This window comes from Monodelphis domestica, chromosome 6, assembly GCF_027887165.1.
Source record: "Monodelphis domestica isolate mMonDom1 chromosome 6, mMonDom1.pri, whole genome shotgun sequence".
NCBI classification, from domain to species: Eukaryota; Metazoa; Chordata; class Mammalia; order Didelphimorphia; family Didelphidae; genus Monodelphis; species Monodelphis domestica.
The window spans coordinates 136,020,415-136,032,625 of record NC_077232.1 but is presented as its reverse complement, the minus strand read 5'-3'; the positions used below and the strand labels follow the sequence as shown (position 1 = coordinate 136,032,625).

Genomic DNA, 12,211 nt, shown 5'->3' with positions numbered 1-12,211 from the left:
TCTTCAATTAATTCTAATATCCTAGTCTTAATTGATATAGGAAATATACAGATGCATGTGCACACACACACATTGCTGGAAATACCATAGAACTAAAATTGATGATTTAAAATTTTGGAGTTCCAATTTCTGACTTGAATTTTGAATTGGCATTTAGTTAATGTATTAAAATGTTTCATGCTAACTGAGTTGGTAGAAATTCAAAGCAAGAAAACTAATATTATAGGCAAAGGACATATTGGTAGGACTAAATTAAGAAGAATGCCATTCATGTAAATTAAGTTGTCACTATGGACAATATCAAATTGTTAGAGTATAGAAGAAATTTTTAAAAATCAGGAAAAGTACCAGAAGTGAAATAAAAACAAAATAGAGGCAACTGTGGATGTCTCTTGCAAATGCAAATGCTTGCTTTGACTTAAATAATAATCTTCTAAATGGAACTGATGCTGATAGATCTATGTCTTTGATTGGCACTAAATGTTAAAGGTCTATCTCTATATCCAGAATGAATCTTATTACCCAGAATTAAAACAAGTAATGTTGAACTCTTTAAAAATATTTTAAGGTAAGAAATATAATTTGGGTTAAATTATTCCCTATTGCCCTTTAAAGAAAGAGGGAAATATTATTTGCTATAAAAATTATAAAGTTATCTTCTAAATTTTATGAAGAACCCAGGGATAAAAGACAAAATGTTTCATTTTCAAGGAACGAACACGAATTCATTTCTAAAATAAAATTTTAATTTAGGGCTCTATCAATAGTCACATTAAAGACAACAACAAGAAGAAGCCAGCTTCTTGACAATTTAAAATGTGTGTTTTGAGCTTCTTTATCAATTAAAATATGTTTATTGTCTCCATCATTCAAGCTGAACAAATTTTCAGAGGCTTCTTGTTGCTTACTAAATAAACTAGTAGTTAAATATTCTAGCAATTAGGGCCCTCTATAATCTTTTTTTCCAGCTTGTTTTTCTATATTTATTTCTATATTTCTCATTCTTCCTTCTATCCTTCATTATCTCCTGAAGTCCACTTAAGCTCACGTTCATTGCTCTTATGATGCTATTTAGCTATCTCATTCTCTGCGATTCCCTTCTCTTTTTGCCGTCAATCTTTTCTAACATTTTGGTCTTTTCCATTGAGTCTTGTCTTCTCATTAGGCAGCCAAAGTATTTAAGGTTCAGCTTCAGTATTTGATCTTCTGGTGAATAGTCTAAAGAGAAAGGGAGATCTTTAGATCTCTGATTATATTGATTTGTGGAAACCCCTCCACTAATGCCAAATGTATATCAGACAACTCAAGTTTAATTTATCATTTTTCAAGATTTATTTGAGGTGCTGAGAGGTTATGCCATTGCTCTGTGTTTACAGACTCAGTGCATTTAAGAGCCAGGACCTGAACCCAGGACTTCCTGACTCTGAGGCTATCATGATATCATTATTCCATTCACTTTTATTTAAATTTAGCCAATGTCTTTAGGAATTTAAGACTCTTCACTTTAGCTAATTTACATTAGCTACATAGTAAACTATGGCATTAAAACCAAGTTAAAGTAGAAAGGTGTTGAAGAGGTTATATTGTAAAGTGGGAATAGTAGGAAATAAACATGGAAGGAGAAGCTGGAAAAAGATTGTCGAGATCCCCAATTGCTAGAATAGTTAACTTCTAGTTCATTCAGTAAGCAACAGAGGCCTTTGAAAATTTGTTCAGCTTATATGATGGGGACAAGATATCCACTCTATCCCTGACAGAGTTCCTCTTGAGACATTTATTCCAAAGTTTACCAAAGCCTAAAGTTAAATTTATTGCCTGGACTCAAATGGACCTATTAAAATGGTTTATGACTCAAGATAGTTTATCAGATTTATATATCAATTGAAACAGTTTAAAGTGTCATATAGACCACAGAGAGCTGGAGTTCAGGGAAAGAAATCAATCCCTGTCATCCTACAATCTCTTTTATCTTTGAGATGTGGCAGGAGCAAAATGAGGAGGGGTAAACCTCTGTGAGCAAGGAATCCATCTCTCCAGGGCTTGACATTTGGTAGGAGAACTTGGGCTTTTTATGGTTGGTATATGTATGATGTGAAGTTACTTCAATGGAATGAAAGTTTAGATGATCTCAATCTCTTTTTGCTTTGCTGGGGAATTGTGTATCTTATGTAGGCAATGGTCATTCTCTCATAACTTTTTCTTCTGTCCAAGGATGGAAACTCACCTAAAGAAAGCTCTCTTTGGGACTGTCATGTTAAGGTCAGAAGCTGGGGGAGACAGAAGAGGATGGGCTCCTCTAACAAAAGAACTGTTACATTAGAAAGATTCACTAATTCTTTATCAGTGGTTCCTTTGTACTTGATGGTGCCTACCAGATGAAGAATATCTATTTCTGGGATATGTTCCCAATTTTGTTCACTTTTGGTTTTCTGTTTTAAAACACTTGTAAACTTTACAAGGATGTTGGTCCAACTTGAGCCCATGCTAATCAACTATCTAATCACCTTTATAAGATGATTTCTGGGGCACTGACTCAGGCCAACCCAATGTAACTCTGGCTCTATCTAGTTAATTTGAATGACACCATCTTGCTCTTGTTGCAAGCATATGCACATAATGACCCTGCATTCTCAGCATAGATAGCACTACATGGAAACTTTGTTATGTCAGGTGGGATCCAGTTATGTCCTGCCTTATGAATAGGATGTTTTTCCCTCAGTATAGCTCTTTACATGCTTTAATGATTTTGCAAGTGCCCATTTTTAAAACAATTAATTATTGCAATGAGAGTGAGTCTAGCTGACAGACTGGGGTCCTTTGCACCACTGATAATTGGTATAGTCAATTAAGTGGTCCATTTTGGTTTGCACTAGGGTGTTGTCAATTACAAGAATCCAGAAGGAGAGAAGGCTGGAAATAACATTTATTGAGTGGATGCTGAATAACAAGAGCATCAGCTTTAGCTTTTGGTATTTTAAAGTTTTTTTCCAATCAAAGTCAAAATATGGAAGATTATAAAACAAAGACATTCAAGGGACAGTCAATAAACCTTTAAGTCACTAATAGATGCTAAACATTGTTTTTGGTGCTAGAGATTAGAATACCACTCTCAAGGAGATTATATTGTAATGGAGGAGACAAGAAATACATATATACATACATACAGAATAATTACAAATAAATTAGTAGTAGTTAAGTGGAAGGTGATTTGAAAAAGGGGTGACTGGCACTTTCAGGGAGGGATTGATTAAGGCTTTATGAAGAAGGTTACATTTGAGATTTGAGTTATATTTTAATGTAAAGTTTCCTGTGACACAGAGGTGAAGGAGTACATTTCAGGCATCAGGCACAGCTAGTGAAAAGGAACAAAAACCAGCTTGGAAAAATCAAAGACTGTAGAGTGGGGACTGATGTCCAATGGATCTGGAAATATAGGTAAGGATAAGATTGTGAAGGAATTTCTAAGCTAAATAGATTTATATATTATCCTAGAGGCAACAGGGAGCCTTCATCACTGATTGAGTAAGAGAGTGATATGGCCCATTCTGATATTTAAGGAAAATCTCTTTGGCAGATAATGAACTAAAGAGTGGTGAGATCTTTAGATGACCATTGATGAGGTTTACCTTAATCCAGGTAAGGGTAATGAGAGCCTAAACTCAGGTGATACCAATGTGAGTAGAGTGAAAGGACCAGATGGGAAAGAAGCTGTGGAGATAGAAGTGGCAAGATTAGCAACTGATTGGAAATTCAGGGTGAGGGAAAGTGAGAACATCTGTAGTTAGTATACCAATGCACAGAAGGAGGTAGAGTGTATCATGTGTGAGTGACAGGCAGAACCGCTATCTGGCTGCATCATAGAGTAGGGGAAGAGGACTATTCCTCAACAAATCTGGAAATGTATGTGATGGTGAAAGTCTTTAACTCTTAAACACAGGAAGCAGTATTTTATCTATGAGGCTAGATAGGACAGCCCAGAAGTTGAGTGAGTAAGGGGAATCACCTGGTCAGATGAGTCCTTAGGCAAAATTCCTTTGACAATGATATAGACTGGAGCATTAAAAAGGGGTACTGTATGGTGGGGAGCTGGAGGTGGGTGACAGACAGACCACAAACAAACAAACCCTAAATCAAACCTAGGGAAAGGAGTCCTTCACTAAGTACTCCATATGAAGAAGAATTGCAGAGGCTTTCGGGTAGAATCTGAGCATTTGCCCAAGGATGCCATGTAGATGACTTTTTCAAACTAGTGAGAGATCCCACTCTCTCGTTACCATCACCTCTAGCGCTGATCCTGACATAGGGGGAGTGATGGAATACAAACTGTATTATAAATTGTATAATACTATATAATATATATATATAATTATAAAATTATCTTCTTGAACTTCAGTTTCATCACCAATAAAATTAGCCGATCTGACTAAAATCCCTTCTCTGGCCTTTTCAACCTCTAATAATAATAATAATGAAGATCTTTTGGAATATATGAGGGCATAGGCAATATGGGGAATGTTTTCGACACATTATTCAGTTTTGTCTGACTTTGTGACCCCAGTAGGGGTTTTCTTGGTAAAAAATACTAGAGTGATTTCTCATTTTCTTTTCTAGCTTATTTTACATATGAAGATACTGAGACAAATAAGGTTAAATGACTTGCCCAGGGTCACACAGCCAGTAAGTGCCTGAGACTAGATTTGAACTCAGGATGAAAAGTCTTCCTGACTCCCAGCTAGGTATTCTATCTATTGCACCATCTAACTGCCCTGATATTGGCATAGAGCCCAATATATAACTGCTAGACAATTATTTATTGGTTGGGATAAAATAATAAAAGGGATTTGGATACCTCCTGACTATCCATCCTAGATTCTCTGGGAAGATTCAATTTTTAAAAATGAAGATAGTATATACTTCTAATACTTTGAATAAAGATTCCCATATATGTACAATTTATGCAATTTATGCACAGACCACTAGGTGGCACTCCAATTTGAGATAAGAGCAACTTTAAGTGTTGTAGATGCCAGTTGGCTAATTGCAAACGGGAGCAGCTGCCCTCAGTGCTTCAGTAGCTGCCCAGGTTCTATCTCAACTCAGTTCAGGGATCATATTTGATATCTGAGATCTAGAGTTGGAAAGGACCTCGAACCATCCATCCCAATCTATCCATTTTACAGTTTAGCAATCTGAGACTCAGTAAGTATAAGTGACTTTTCCAAGGTCTCACAGGTAGTAAATGTCAGATGCAGGAGTTGAATGCATTTTCCCTCACTATAGAGCCTGCTTTTTTACAAAGAATTATCCTATATTTTCTCAATCTATCAAAACCACATCATTTCTCATTTCCCAAGATCTGTATCACCAATCCAACTTCAAATAGCAATGTACCTGTGTTACAGATAAAAATACGTTTCTTTAATGGAATCAGATATAAGATATGGTATACATTAAATACATATGGAAAGGAAAAGGGAGAGTTAATATGTATAGTAAGGCACACTACTGTGAATGGTGGGATTATGCTTTCAAACATTTGAAATCTCTGCTTTCTAGTCTTTACAAACTCTCCCATTAAGACATTAGTTCAAAAATTCATTTCTGCTTGATGAACAGATATATTCAGTCTTTTTATTATATATATATATATATATATATATATATATATATATATATATATAGTTATCAGGCACCCTCCAAATAGAAAAGATAAAAAGGAGAAAACCTCATGTTTCCAGAGTAACAACCCTATTTCAACTCCTGTTGAGATAGCAGCCTCTCCTTGCTGATTGCCTATGAGTGTATTCTGCTCCTGATAGCCACCTGAGGCTATCTCTGATATTCTCAGCATCAAACCCAGCTATCTTACCCCTCTATGGTTGCTTTAAAACAGTTTTAATTCAGTTGTTTTCAGTTGTTTCTGACTCTGTGATCCCATTTTGGATTTCTTGGCAAAGATGTTGGCGTGGTTTGCCATTTTCCTTCTCCAGCTCATTTTACAGAATAGGAAACGGAGGCAAACAGGGTTAAGTGCCTTGCACTAGTCACACCACTAGTAAATGTGCGAGGTCAGATTTAAACACAGGAAGATGAGTCTTCCTGGCTCCAGACCTGGTACTCTATTCACTGTGCCATGTAGCTGCCCCTGATGATTGGCTACTTTTGTCTTAAAAGGTCCATTTTTAGGGTAGCAATTTAAAAGTGGTCTGGTAGCATCATTTATGTTAATCCTCTTGATTTCCATTCAATAATTTAGATTCTTTTGGTACCTTCTGAATAGGAAAATAGATGAGAAGTGCTAAAGAAAAGATGAACCTAGCCAAACATCTTTTTAAGTAGATGGAGCTCATTTTTATTAATATTTACTCACTCCATCCTTTCCTACTTCTCATAATTTGAGTAGTATGCCATTTTAAATATGTAAACATATCTAAAGACCAAATTTAATTTTATGAAATTGTTATTTTTTACTAATGGCATGCAAAATTATAAAATATTTTTATTTTTAAGTGTAATTTTATTACATCTTAGGCCAACATTCCCTCCCACCCCCCTTAAGGAAAATGGAAGCTAATAGAGCAAATAAGCTTTGATATAGAGTTATATTCTATTATCCACTTTATTAGAACTAATTTATTAAAATATTATAAGTAGTTAAAATAGAATTCCTTTCTTTCAGTCTAACTCTGGTCTACTCTATGTATAAATGGAGAATTTTTCTCTCTTTCTAAGTCTAAATGGTATCTTCTGGAAACATATTTGTTTTGTAGCTGTTTATCAAGAAAAGAGAGAATTCCTCTTCAGGCTGGAGTGTGAAGCTCTTCAAAAATGCTCTTAATGTTAGATTTATTTCTCATTAACCCATTCAATGCTTTGACACATACTATTGCAGGAATACTTGCCTACTTTTGTTTTCCCTAATTTACCTCTCTATCTCTTACCTTTTTGACATTTCCACAGTGTCACACCTGAAATATACTCTCTACTTATCTTGGCTTCCAAAGCAAGTCCTGGTAGACTAACCTTATTTCCTTTAAAGAAAGAAAGAGACATAAGATAAGATTCTGGATTGGTAGATCAGCAACACACTTTATATATAATTTGCCTTGATTTTTAGTAAAGCATTTGACATCACCCATATTTTCCTTATGGAATAAATTAAAATATGTGGGTTAGAGAGTAGCATACAATAGATTTCTAATTGTACAATAATTTGTAATTGGTCTGATCACATCCAGAGTAGTTATCCTTAGCTTAATGACAATTTAGGGACTCTCTAAGGACTTATCCACTTTTCTATCTTACTTTACTATTTAAAATTATTCTGGGGTGGATGGGTGGGCAGAGCCAAGATGGCGGTGTAGTCACAGGAAAATCTTGAAACTGCTCTGAATATCCTTCCAAACTAATCTTTAAAAGTGCCTCAAAAGAACAGAAGTCAAAGCAGGATGAGCAAGGGTACTCTCCCACTAAATGCAACATAAAAGGCAGGCAGAGAGTGGATTTCCACAAGATAAAGTGGAACCAGATTAAAAACTACTCAAGGAAAAGCACAAGCTGACTATCCTCTCCCTTTCCTCCTACCCTCTGTCTCTATTTGCTACACTAGATGCAGAACGAAGAGCCGGGCAAACTTGAGATTCCAAGATGCAGGCTATATTGACAAAAATGTACCACAGACCTACCCCTGGAGGTCCCAGGCACTGGCAGTGAGATTCAGAGCACCAAATCACTGGGATCACTTGGGTCTCTACAGAAGTGGCAGTGGCAGTGGCAGAAGTGATCATCAAAACAGTATGGTATTGGCTAGGAGATAGAAGGGTATCTTGGGGAAGATAAATTCAAAGTGTATAAATGACTTAAATATAAAGAAGGAAATTATAAGTAAATTAGGGGAATAGAATATAGAATAATATACATGTTAGATCTATGGAAATGGAAAGAATTTAAGATGAAGCAAGAGATAGAGAACATTACAAGATATAAACTCAATAATTTTGATTATATAAAATTAAAAAAATGTGCAAACAAAACCAATGCAACCACAATAAGAAGAGAAGTAAGAAACTGGGAAAGATTTATAATAAAAATCTCTTTTAAAAGACTAATTTCTCAAATGTATAAGGAACTAAGTCAAATGTCCAAGATATCAGACCATTCCCCAATTCACAAATGGTCAAAGGATATGAATAGGCAGATTTCAGATGAAGAAATTAAAACTATCAATATTTACATGAAAAAGTGTTCTAAATCTCTCCTGATTAGAGAAATGCAAATCAAAGAAATTCTTAGGTATCACCTCACACCTAGCAGACTGGCAATATGACAGTAAAAGAAAATAATAAATGTTGGAGGGTATGTGGCCAAATTAGGACACTAATATATTGCTGGTGGAGTTGTGTATTGATCCAAACATTCTAAAAGGCAATTTGAAATTAAGCCCAAAGGGATTCAAAAGACTGCATGCATTTTGATACAGTAATACCATACTAGGTTTGTCCCCTAAAGAGATAATTAAAAATGGCTATATAAAAATATTCATAGCCATGCTCTTTGTGGTAGCAAAAAACTGGAAAATGAGGGGGTGTTCCTTTATTGGGGAGTGGATGAACAAATTGTGGCATATGATGGTGATGAAATATTATTGTTATAATTATTTATTTTGTTAGTATATTCAGCCATGGAAAAATACTAATAAATAAATAAATAAAATCATCCTTGATGTGAATAATGGCATAATGGCATGCTTATAAATTTGCAGATAACACAATAGCTGAGGAAAGTATCTAATATGTTGAATGATAGAACCAGAATTCACAAAAGAGCTTGAAAAGATAGATCACTGAGCTAAATCTAGTAAGAAAAATTTGACTAAGAATACATGTAAAGCCTTCATTTCTTGTAGTATATAAAATTTTCCTAATCAATAGGATTATTCAAATTCAAAGAATTGGCTACCTGAGGATATAATGGATTCCTTCTCATTAGGGATTTTATTGTATTTATTTATTTTTTGTGTGGTGCCAATTTTATATATTTATTCTCCAGGATAAGAATTGCATTTCCACTTGTTTTTATACAGTACTGATAAAGTGCAATGTTGTTCACTTCTCCCTCTGCACACATTCAAGTGTTCAGAATGCCCAGATTTACACAGTAGCTTAAATGTTAACTTTAAACTGCTACTGCCTTGGCTACAAATTTGAGTCCTTCAATATTTGGAAAGCTGTGTGGAATGCTTTTTCTTCTGGCACATTTAGTCGACCTCTTCAATGGTAGGTCCAGAAGAGGCACCTCCAGATGGGGCTGCTCCACCTCCTGGGAACCCACCAGGCATGCTCCCTGGCATGCCTCCTGCACTCTGGTACAGCTTGGTGATAATGGGGTTGCAGACTTTTTCCAATTCTTTCTGCTGATCTCAAATTCTTCCTTTTCAGCAGTCTGGTTCTTATCCAGCCAGTTGATTATTTCATGGCATTTTTCAAGGATCTTCTATTTGTCTTCATCACCAATTTTGCCTTGCAGTCTCTCATCCTCAACAGTTGCCTTCATGTTGAAAGCACAAGACTCAAGAGAATTCTTGGAAGACACCTTATCTCTCTGCTTCTCATCTTCAGTCTTGTACTTTTCAGCCTCCTGGACCATGCGCTCAATGTCTTCTTTGCTCAGATGACCTTTGTCATTGGTGATGGTGATCTTTTTCTCCTTGCCTGTGCTCTTATCCACAGCAGACACATTGAGGATGCAGTTAGCATCAATGTCAAATATAACTTCAATCTGAGGGACACCCCTTGGGGCAGGAGGGATTCCTTTGAGCTCAAACTTGCCAAGTAAGTTGTTATCCTTTGTCATTGCTCTCTCACCTTCATAAACCTGAATTAGCACACCAGGCTAATTGTCAGAGTAGGTAGTAAAGGTCTGAGTCTGCTTAGTGGGAATGGTGGTATTGCATTTGATCAGAACTGTCATGACTCCACCAGCAGTTTCAATTCCAAGGAAAAGAGGACTGACATCTAACAGCAGCAAGTCCTGCACATTCTCAGATTTATCTCCAGAAAAGATGGCAGCCTATTCAGCTGCACCATAGGCAACAGCCTCATCAGGACTGATACTCTTGTTGAGCTCCTTGTCATTGAAGAAGTCCTGCAGAAGCTTCTGGATTTGGGGGATTCAAGTGGAACCACCCACCAAAACGATGTCATGAATCTGTGATTTGTCTAGCTTGGCATCTCTGAGAGCCTTTTCCATGGGGTCCAGTGTGCCACAGAAGAGGTCAGCATTCAGCTCTTCAAAACGGGCCTGGGTAATAGAGGTATAGAAGTCGATACCTTCATAGAGGAATCAATCTCAATACTGGCCTATGTACTGAAGAAGAGGGTTCTTTTTGCATGTCCACAAGCAGTGAGCAGATAGTGGACAGCCCTCTTGTTCTCACTGAGGTCTTTCTTGTGCTTTTGCTTGAACTCAACAATGAAATGGTTGACCATGTGGTTGTCAAAGTCCTCACCACCTAAGTGGGTGTCCCCAGCTGTGGACTTGACTTCAAAGATACCATCTTCAATGTTAAGTATGGAGACATCAAAGGTACCATCTCCAAGGTCAAAGATCAACACATTTCTCTCGGCACCAACTTTTTTGTCCAAGCCATAAGCAATAGCAGCAGCAGTTGGCTCTTTGATGATTCAGAGCACATTGAGACCAGCAATGGCTCCGGCGTCTTTGGTGGCCTGTAGTTGGGAATTGTTGAAGTAAGCTGGTACTGTGACAACAGCATTTGTGACAGTCTTCCCAAGGTAAGCTTCAGCAATTTCTTTCATCTTGGTCAAGACCATAGATGATACTTCTTCTGGATAGAAAGTTTTGGTCTCCCATTTGTACTCCACTTGGACCTTAGGCCTGCCTGTGTCACTCACCACTGTAAAAGGTCAATGCTTCATGTCTGACTGTATAACTGCATCATCAAATCTGCAACCAATCAGACGTTTGGCATCAAAGACTGTGTTGGTGAGGTTCATTGCAATTTGATTCTTTGAGGCATCACCAATTAAACGTTCTTTATTGGTGAAGGCGACGTAGCTGGGGGTGGTCCTGTTTCCTTGGTCATTAGCCATGATCTCCACTTTCCCATGTTGGAAGACTCCTACAGTCTTGTCCTACAGTAAGTGGTTCCAAGATCAATGCCAACTGCGGATCCTTTTGACATGTTTGTTGGGGTGTCAGAGGTTGTAGATGACCACTGTGGAGAGAGAAGGGCTGGTGCTGTGCTGAGTATCACTAGGGATTTTAAAGCAAAGGTTGGATGAATAAATTTTAAGTATATTGTAGATGGAATTCTTGTTCAGGTATGGAAGAATTAAATGGGCATTAATTTTTCTTCCTATTCCAAGAATGTTTCATTTATTTGTTGATTAAACTATTCTAATAGTAAATCTATTTTTCCCAGGCCATGTTGAGTTATATTTAAGTCAATTTTCCATATTTCTCCTTCACTATTTTTATACAAATATTTAGTTACCTCTACCTTTAGGACAAACCTGTCAACATTAGGGTACTACACTATTTTTAATATGGCTGAAAATAGTATCATCCTGCCACCTCATATTAAATTTCAGTTCTTATGTTCACCTTGTATTTATAATTCACCTTATATTTTAATTCTTTTATCTTTCAGATAGGAGCACTCGTTCTCTTTTTCTTTCATTCTGCAAACTCTAAGCACTTTTTCTCAAGAAAGCATAACAGATGAGTCATTGATACTCTGAAAAATATTTCATATTACATTGGTGTTAACCTATGCTTGTTTTCCTCCTTTCTGATTTTTAGTTATATGCACAACCTAGTAAGAGATAATGTTTAGTAATATGTTTTGATAGGCCAAGGAAATTACTTCCTTCCTCTTCAGTATCTTCTTCCTATAAAGATAAGGTACATTGAAATTTACATTTGGATAACAAATAGATATGTTTTTTAGTACTGTGTTCTTGAAACTTGGCTTAAATTGAGAGATCATTCAGAATTGTCAATGGAACTGAAGTCATGTACAACAGCATAAATCCCTCAAACTATCTGACTGATGTTTTGTTTCATATTTGGCTTAGTATTTATTGTGTTTCTTCCAATCAATCTTATTTAATACAAATAGTTTCTCCCTGACCTCCCACTCCAAAAATGGTGGCATTAACTTATGGAACACACAATAAAATTGATTATT

The 12,211-nt window shown here is 36.3% G+C and overlaps 1 pseudogene; it reads right to left on the bottom strand.

Annotated features, from left to right (window-relative positions):
• Window positions 1–9,024: 9,024 nt before the first annotated feature.
• Window positions 9,025–11,218, bottom strand: LOC100014614 (heat shock cognate 71 kDa protein-like; annotated as a pseudogene).
• Between the last annotated feature and the right edge of the window lie 993 nt (window positions 11,219–12,211).